At 42.8% G+C, this 7,515-nt stretch overlaps 1 long non-coding RNA gene across 1 annotated transcript; it reads right to left on the bottom strand.

Annotated features, from left to right (window-relative positions):
• Nucleotides 1-2,162: 2,162 nt before the first annotated feature.
• LOC115577932 (uncharacterized) lies at nucleotides 2,163-2,658 on the bottom strand. Its single transcript, XR_003983310.1, has 2 exons — nucleotides 2,524-2,658; nucleotides 2,163-2,243 (listed from the first exon to the last, which is right to left on the bottom strand). It is a non-coding gene; the product is annotated as an uncharacterized LOC115577932 (long non-coding RNA).
• Between the last annotated feature and the right edge of the window lie 4,857 nt (nucleotides 2,659-7,515).

The following is a 7,515-nucleotide window of genomic DNA, read 5'->3' as shown; positions in this document are numbered from 1 at the left end:
ATCTGTCTGCGTGGGGAGTAGAGCCGTAGAGTCAGGAGTGTGAATTTGAAAGATGTGTGAGCCTCCTTTCATACTGAACAGAGGGGGAACAGTATCTGACAGTAATATTCCAAGCTGTCAGGATGCGTTCCCCCTGTTTAAACGGTCAAATTGAATGATATCAGTCTGAAAATCACAGGACTTACCTGTTGTTGGGAAAGAAGTCATCAGTATGAATTTGAAAGATGTGTGAGCCTCCTTTCATACTGAACAGAGGGGGAACAGTATCTGACAGTAAGCTGTCAGGATGCGTTCCCCCTGTTTAAATGATCAAATTGAATGATATCAGCCTGAAAATCACAGGACTTATCTGTTGTTGGGAAAGAAGTCTGGAGTATGATCATCTCCAATATGCATTTTCTGAATTTCCCTCATATAGCAGCTCAATTCTAATTCTTCAGGTTAAAAGGTGCTCCCTCCTTTAAAAAGCTATAACATGCATTTTTATCAGGCCGCCTTATGAACTCATGCAAAGCAACTATGTCTTTAAAGCATTTGACACTGGTTTACTCTTATTTAATGCTTAATAATACTTTCTTACTTAAGTAATGCTTACATCGCAATGCTTTTACAGTTTTAAAATCTGTTTTTCAAAACACGTTTAACCACAGCATAGAGGGTTGCTACAAATTCAAACTACTGTGCAGCCTTTCAACACACCTTTAACCTAAATATCTAAAATGCTATGATGGAGCCCCAAATCAGCCAGAACTGATTGCTGATCAGTTCTGGCTTGCAAAGGTTCGACTCAGGCGGCCGTCCAGACCATCTGATGGCTGGTTCACAAATAAAGGCGACACTGTTATTAGTGATCAAGTATATATCTTACATCTAATTAAAATATGTGTAATGCGATGAGCAGTGATGCCAGTAATGCATTACTCTAATCCAGTGCTTCTCAATTTTTTTATCATGCCCCCCCTACAGGACAGAATTGTTTTCATGCCCACCCCCCCAAATTGAAATACTGAGAACCTATTAATATCTATTTTTCTGTATAAACCACTGTATGAGCTGCAGCATTCTGCACACAATCATCCGATTATCAAAATGGTTTCATGTTGTCAGATGCCACAGTTTTTAGGCAGAAAACACATACAGGTCTTTCCTTATTTCTGACTGTGTTCACGGTAAACCCAAGAGCTATGTAGCCATCGTCATATTTCCTGCTCCATAGTTCCCGACCGAAGGATTAGCAGAGTTTTTTGTCTCTTTGGGATTTGTGTCCTGGTATCAGTTTTATTTTGACAAGAAACCGAATGTTATGTTATTTCAGTGTATTACTTCCTGTCTGCTCGGTGCAAAATTTAGCTGACTTGCTGTGTCGTGCTCCGGCATCCGCCAGATATATAGAAGTCCTGCGTGTCTGCTGCGTGCATCTCCGACAGTCCGGAGCTGGACGGAGCAGACACGCAGCGCAGCAGACCTGCTGGAAATGTACATAGACGTCCTGTCCTGCCTCTCACGCCCCCCCAGGGGGGGCCGCACCCCACCATTTGAGAACCACTGCTCTAATCTGATCACTTTTTTCAACAACGAGTAATCTAACGCGTTGAGATTTCCAAACCAGTAATCACATTAAAGTTACTTATTCAAGTCACTGTGCGTTACTATTATTTTTGTCATTTTACTTAAAACACATTTTTGCTTTCTCCTTGCGTCTCCGGGAGTGATGTTACGTTTTCAGCACAAGGACACTCGGGTGTAACACCACACAGTTCCTGTCAGCTAAAGATGAGAATAGTAAGGTTCATTGTACACTGTTAAGTTTACGGAGCGAGTCCCACCAGGTGGTGTTCAGCAGAGAACTGCTAGCAAAGCCACGGCTTTGACTTCTGCAGAAGATATTGGACTTGGAGCAGAGTCTTCTGCCACCTGAAAAATGCTGTTCTAGGGTCCCACATACCCCCCTCTGTACTGACCCCACTTGGTACAATCTGGGTTCCCCTGAGTATAAATCAAACTCAAGTCTCCCACTTCCTGTTTGAGAGACGGCCATTTTGCCTGAAGGTAACCGTGGACCACATGCTACAAACATTTTTTATACATTTGGATGTCGTAATGCTTCATAATTCTTTATAAAAACCTTATTTCCCATCCTCAAAGCACCACCAGCAGTGAAGCATCTTTAAATGGTTTTATTCAAAAACATGTTTTACACAAACATGATGGCAGTCTGCATCAGGATCAGCTCCCTGGACAACCTGGAATCAGGCAAACACACCAGCAGCCTATCACACAGAGGGTTATTGACACAGAAACATGTATGAGGGTTGTAACAAACCCCCCGTTAAAACTACAAACATTTCTCCCCTAAAGAAAAGTTCAAGAGATGCAATCTGGTATTTGGCCAAAATGCTGAACCACAGTCTTCATAAAAGCAACACTTCTGCACAGGAACCACCATGAGGAGAGAACACAAAACCAAACACACCAACTGTGGTAACACACACAAACAGCAACACACAGTTGTTTACAACTTACCACAACTCGAGGCATAATAAGTGGCAAATTGTTGAAAATACTTGTCGGCTTTCTGGTCAGGGACAACTTCAGGAACTGGGGGGGAGCTGGCCCTTTAAACTCTTGGCCTCCAATCAGCTCCCTGGACAACCTGAAGTCCCTCACACACACCTGCAGCCAATCACTGTTACGTGTGCTCTGCTGGGGGTTCTGCTGTGTCTCCCTCTTTCTGTGTGCCTGGTCATAGCACCCTCCTCCCTCTTCACCTGAGCACACCTGAGGGTAATTGATGCTCTAGAGTGGGGGAGGTGATAAAATGGGAGAGAGTGCAGGAGCAAGGGAGATCACACACAGCAGCAGCACACCTGTGAGAGGGGTTTCTTCCCTCACCCTTTTTGCGCCGTTGCTCCGAGCAGGTTTGGTGAAAACCTCCAAGCACTTAAGGTGCTGGGGTTTTGTGGGCTTATTTGTTGTATTCCTTTTTGGGCTGGAGATTGCTGGTAGTTCAGTTATTTCGTCTCTTTTGTTTTAGGTTTTTAGGTCTTTTCAGCCTGCTTTTCTTTGCTCTTAGGTTTTTTTCTTGAGAACTGCACAATAAAGCTTGCTTAACTGTTTACACTGAGTGTGGCCCTTTGAGCCTAGTTCTTAGATTATCATAATGGAGGCCGTAACACACACACACACACCAATCACACAGAGGGTCATTAAAACAGAGTTAAACTGAACTCTAAACACTCTGACCTACAAAAGTTCGGTGGTTCTCAAGGAGAACGTTCCACAAACTGGTGTGCTGTTTAGCTCAGTTGGTAGAGCGGGCGTCCTATGTACGGAGGCTGCAGCGGCCCTGGGTTCAACTTCTGGCAGAGGGCCCCTTACTGTCGCTCCTCCTCTCTGTCAGTTCAATCGATAACGACCAAATAAGAAATGTTTTAAAACAACATTGAAGTTCAATTTTCCACGTCTGCTCCTCTTCATAGTGTGAAATATAAGAAATTCAACATCATTGTCCAGCCTCAGTAGCTCAGTGAGATAAGCAGCTGGCAGGGTCCCAGCATGAGTTGCTGGCAGGGCAGCATCAGGGATGTGGCCTCAAGTCCTGACAGGGTACAGAGGGAGTTGCTCAGTAAGATAAATTGCTGGCAGGGAGCTCAAACAATGTCCACACCACTAGATCAGTGCTAAAAGCTGCACTATTATTAGTGATCAACTAATTAAAATATGTGTAATGCAATGAGTTACTATCATTATTAAAACTTTGTCACATCATCACACTGTAATATAAGTTCAGCTGCTGATGGTTCATCACTCTATAACCTCCTGCTTCCATCTCTGAGAAACCTCAGGAGGGGACACAGCTCCCTCCCAAGGCTCCAGGTCTGGACAGACCAGAGTCAAACCTGTGGAAGCTCCTTTGCAAGCCAAGACAACAACCCACCACACTGCCTAGCCCCCAGGCACAGGAAGCTTTTCTCTGGGTGCTTTTCATTAAGTACTTCAAACTTCACTGAGTTTTATAAGAATCAAACCCAAACAAGACTTGAACCCACAACCTAAGGACTGCTGACAAGGCCTATATCAGCCTGAGCTAACAGATCCAACTAATGCTCCCTGTTTCTTTCACATTTCACTGTTTTAAACCTCAACGCTTGAAAATCAATCAGGAATCAAATCCACAAACTTCCGGCTTCACAACATCACTTTATCTTCCTGAGCTAATGTGTTGTAGATTTAATCTTGTTTCTAAGAGGGTTTCACTCTTTGTTTTGGACAACAGGTTTAAAAATCAGCTGAAGTACCCAGTGTTTGAACCCACAACCTCCAGACTAGTATAAGACTTAAACCCACAACCTCAGGACTACAGAGTAGGCCTCTAGCAGGCTGAGCTACTGGATCTGACAGATATACTTTGTTTCTGTCAGATTTGACTCTTTTGAACGTCAGCACTCAAAACTCAGTGAAGACTTGAACCCATGACTTCAAAAGTTCCAGCGCTGGTTGGACAGCAGCTTCATAAAAAGTCTGGCTCTCTTCGACTCCAGCCTGTTGTTTTTACTCTCCTCTGTCACCAGGTGCTCCTCAATCTGCTGAACCAATCTGGTTCATGAATAATTATTGATTACTGATCCCTCAGTCTGGCGTGCGTACCTGCTCAGGTGAGTGATGTCATGACTTGTTGGTGTTGGTTGACGTGATGCTACTTTAGGTTTGGACACATTCTGGGAGCTGCTGTTGGGTTCTGGATCACATGTGTTGGGATGTTGGTCCACTGGGTCTCTATTTAATGACTATTATGAATATGTCTGAATAACTGAGTAGGAAGGTTATCCTCTAAAATAAACTCCCCGCATGCTGGGGCAAGATTACCACCTGAATTACACAGTGAGTGAACTTCTGTAAACTGGCAATAAAGAACTATTGAAAATACATTCATTCATTCACAGAGACGTGTTAAACGTGCTGAACTCACAGATGCAATTTTGAAAGAGTCATGAGATTACTTTGTTTATAGAATGAGCAAATAAAGACTGATTATTTTTCTTTCTTTGTAAGTTTCTTTCTTTCAAATAAACACCTGTTTCTTAAAAGTTTTCACCTTTTCGAAACAGGTGAGCATCATCAAAGATCTAATAGTCTGTTTCTAAACACCTGAAAAGAAAACTATTACATCTTTGATGATGCACACCTGCTTTTAAGGTGGAAACCTTTTACAAACAGTTGATTTAAGGCTTTGTCACATCCTCACACTTCAATAAAAGTTTAGTTGCTGATGGTTCACTGTCCCATAATCCCCTGCTTCCATCCCAGGTCCTTTTGGAGGAGGAAGAGGTCGAACCTCTAACCTGTGTTACTACAAGCCAGGAAGACCCACCGCACTACCAATCCCCTGAGAACTGGAAGATCTTTTCTGGAGAGAAGAAACTCAATCAAGACTCAAACTCATGACCTCAGAATTTTCTCACAGCTCTTTATTTTTACAGACGAGATTCAAATCCAACAAACGTCCTGAAAATACAGCCGGACTTCAACAGCCACAAAACACTGAGAGAAACACAATGATTGTCATTCAAATGTGTTTTCTTCTCATAGAATAATCAGACAGAAATGAAGAGATGTTGTGCAGTTTCTGACTCTGTCACTACGGACAGAATTACATGTGTTAACCAACACCATCAAACTTTTAGTTTCATCATTAGAAACACATGAAACAAGTCAGAGTGTTTCAGGTGGAGTGTCGAGTACATTTGATCAGATTTTACTGTCCATTTACAACTTTGTTCACAATGATTCTTTACAATTAAAGCTGCAGACGACTCAATGTTTTCTCTTTCTTACATTTCACTAATAGTTGTGGATTTTATTGGAACAAGAGCCAGAATTCAAAACAACACATGACAGAAAGTACAAGTCAACGCAATTTAATCCACAATTTAATGGAAGAAGAAGTTTCAAATGGAAATGAAGAATCTTTTCAATCAGTTTGAATCATTTTGTACAAAGTTGACTGATGAATTTATTCCAAGAAGCTGAAAGATTGATGTGACTGTGATCCTGTACAGACTCAACTGTTCAGCACTGACAATGTTTCTGTGACAGGAGGAGACTCTGCACACTAAACACCACACAGACTCACTGAGGAGGAAACAGGACCAAGAATGGGCCAGTAGAGTCCAAATCCAGGATAAAGAGGTTCAGTGAATGTGGTGTTGAATGTGTGGAGGTGGATCAGTGAGTCAGAGGAGACTCTGTAGAAGGACAGAGTGCCAGCAGGACAGTCCACATACACTGCTACTCTACCAGAGAAGGGGTTCAAGAGTGATTTGAGTGTGGAATATAAGGAGGAGGAGGAGGAGGAGGAGATGTCTGTTTGTCTGTTATTGTGACAGACAGAGTAACAACCATTATCACACCACAGACGCCAGGACTGATCATTCAGTCCAAACAAACAGTCTTCACTGCCTCCTTTCCTGCTGATTCTTCTGTAACTCACTGATATAGAAACTTTTCCTCTCCACTCGACCTCCCAGTAACAGCGACCAGTCAGACCAGTTCTACACAGCAGCTGAGGACACTCAAACCTCTCTGGATGATCAGGATATGACTGATCCTCTAACACACGTGTCATCTTCCTGTTGTTGTCAGTCAGTTTGATGTTTCTGCTGACTGTGTTTGTGTCGACTGTGAGCTCACAGGAATCTGATGGAGAGAAAAAGACACAACACAGCTGCAGTTATTAATGTGTCATCAGTGTGATGATGACATCACAGATGTGAATGAGTGATGTCACAGTGTTTTGATGAATGACAGTAAAAAGACACTCACACTTCCTCAGACCTGGTGTCAACCATCGGACTCCAGCAGGCTCCACCCTGAAAGGAGGAGGGGGGTCAGAGCAGCACATCCTCTTTCAGCATGCAAACATGCACATGACATGACTCTCATACACAGAAACACAATCTGTCCATCAGGCTGCTTCTCCCTGTTCTCCCTGAACCTCTTCACCTCTGCCACTCTCCTCACACACTGAGAGTGAGCCACAGGATGTTGGTGTGTGTGAAAGAGGCAGTGGTGGACAGTAACGGAGTAAATTTACTTGAGTACTGTACTTAAGTACATATCCAGAGGATTTGTACTTTACTTGAGTATTAGATTTCTTTGGTACTTATTACTCTTACTTGAATACATTTCCAAGACAAATAGTTTTACTTTTACTCGAGTTAATTTCTAGGAAGGCTGAAAAGTACTCGTTACTTTCAGGTCTGCTCTTTTTTTTTTTTTTCTAAAATATTATTTGACACAAACTGTGTTTGTCAAAGAAGGAAACCTATCACAGTGCACGCTCTCCACTGGGATCTACGTAAAAGCGGAAATACGTCATTCCTCCCCATAAGGACACCACCAAAGTAGCCATGCTCTCGACTGCGTTTGTCAACACAAAACCGCGACAATGGCTGCGTCAGATGTAGTTTTTTTGTAAAGCAGTGATTCTCAACCAGTGGTCTGAGGACAACATTG

Source organism: Sparus aurata, unplaced genomic scaffold (genome assembly GCF_900880675.1).
Source record: "Sparus aurata unplaced genomic scaffold, fSpaAur1.1, whole genome shotgun sequence".
Classification (NCBI taxonomy): Eukaryota; Metazoa; Chordata; class Actinopteri; order Spariformes; family Sparidae; genus Sparus; species Sparus aurata.
The sequence above is the reverse complement of the archived record's forward strand: the minus strand, read 5'-3'. Positions and strand labels throughout refer to the sequence as shown.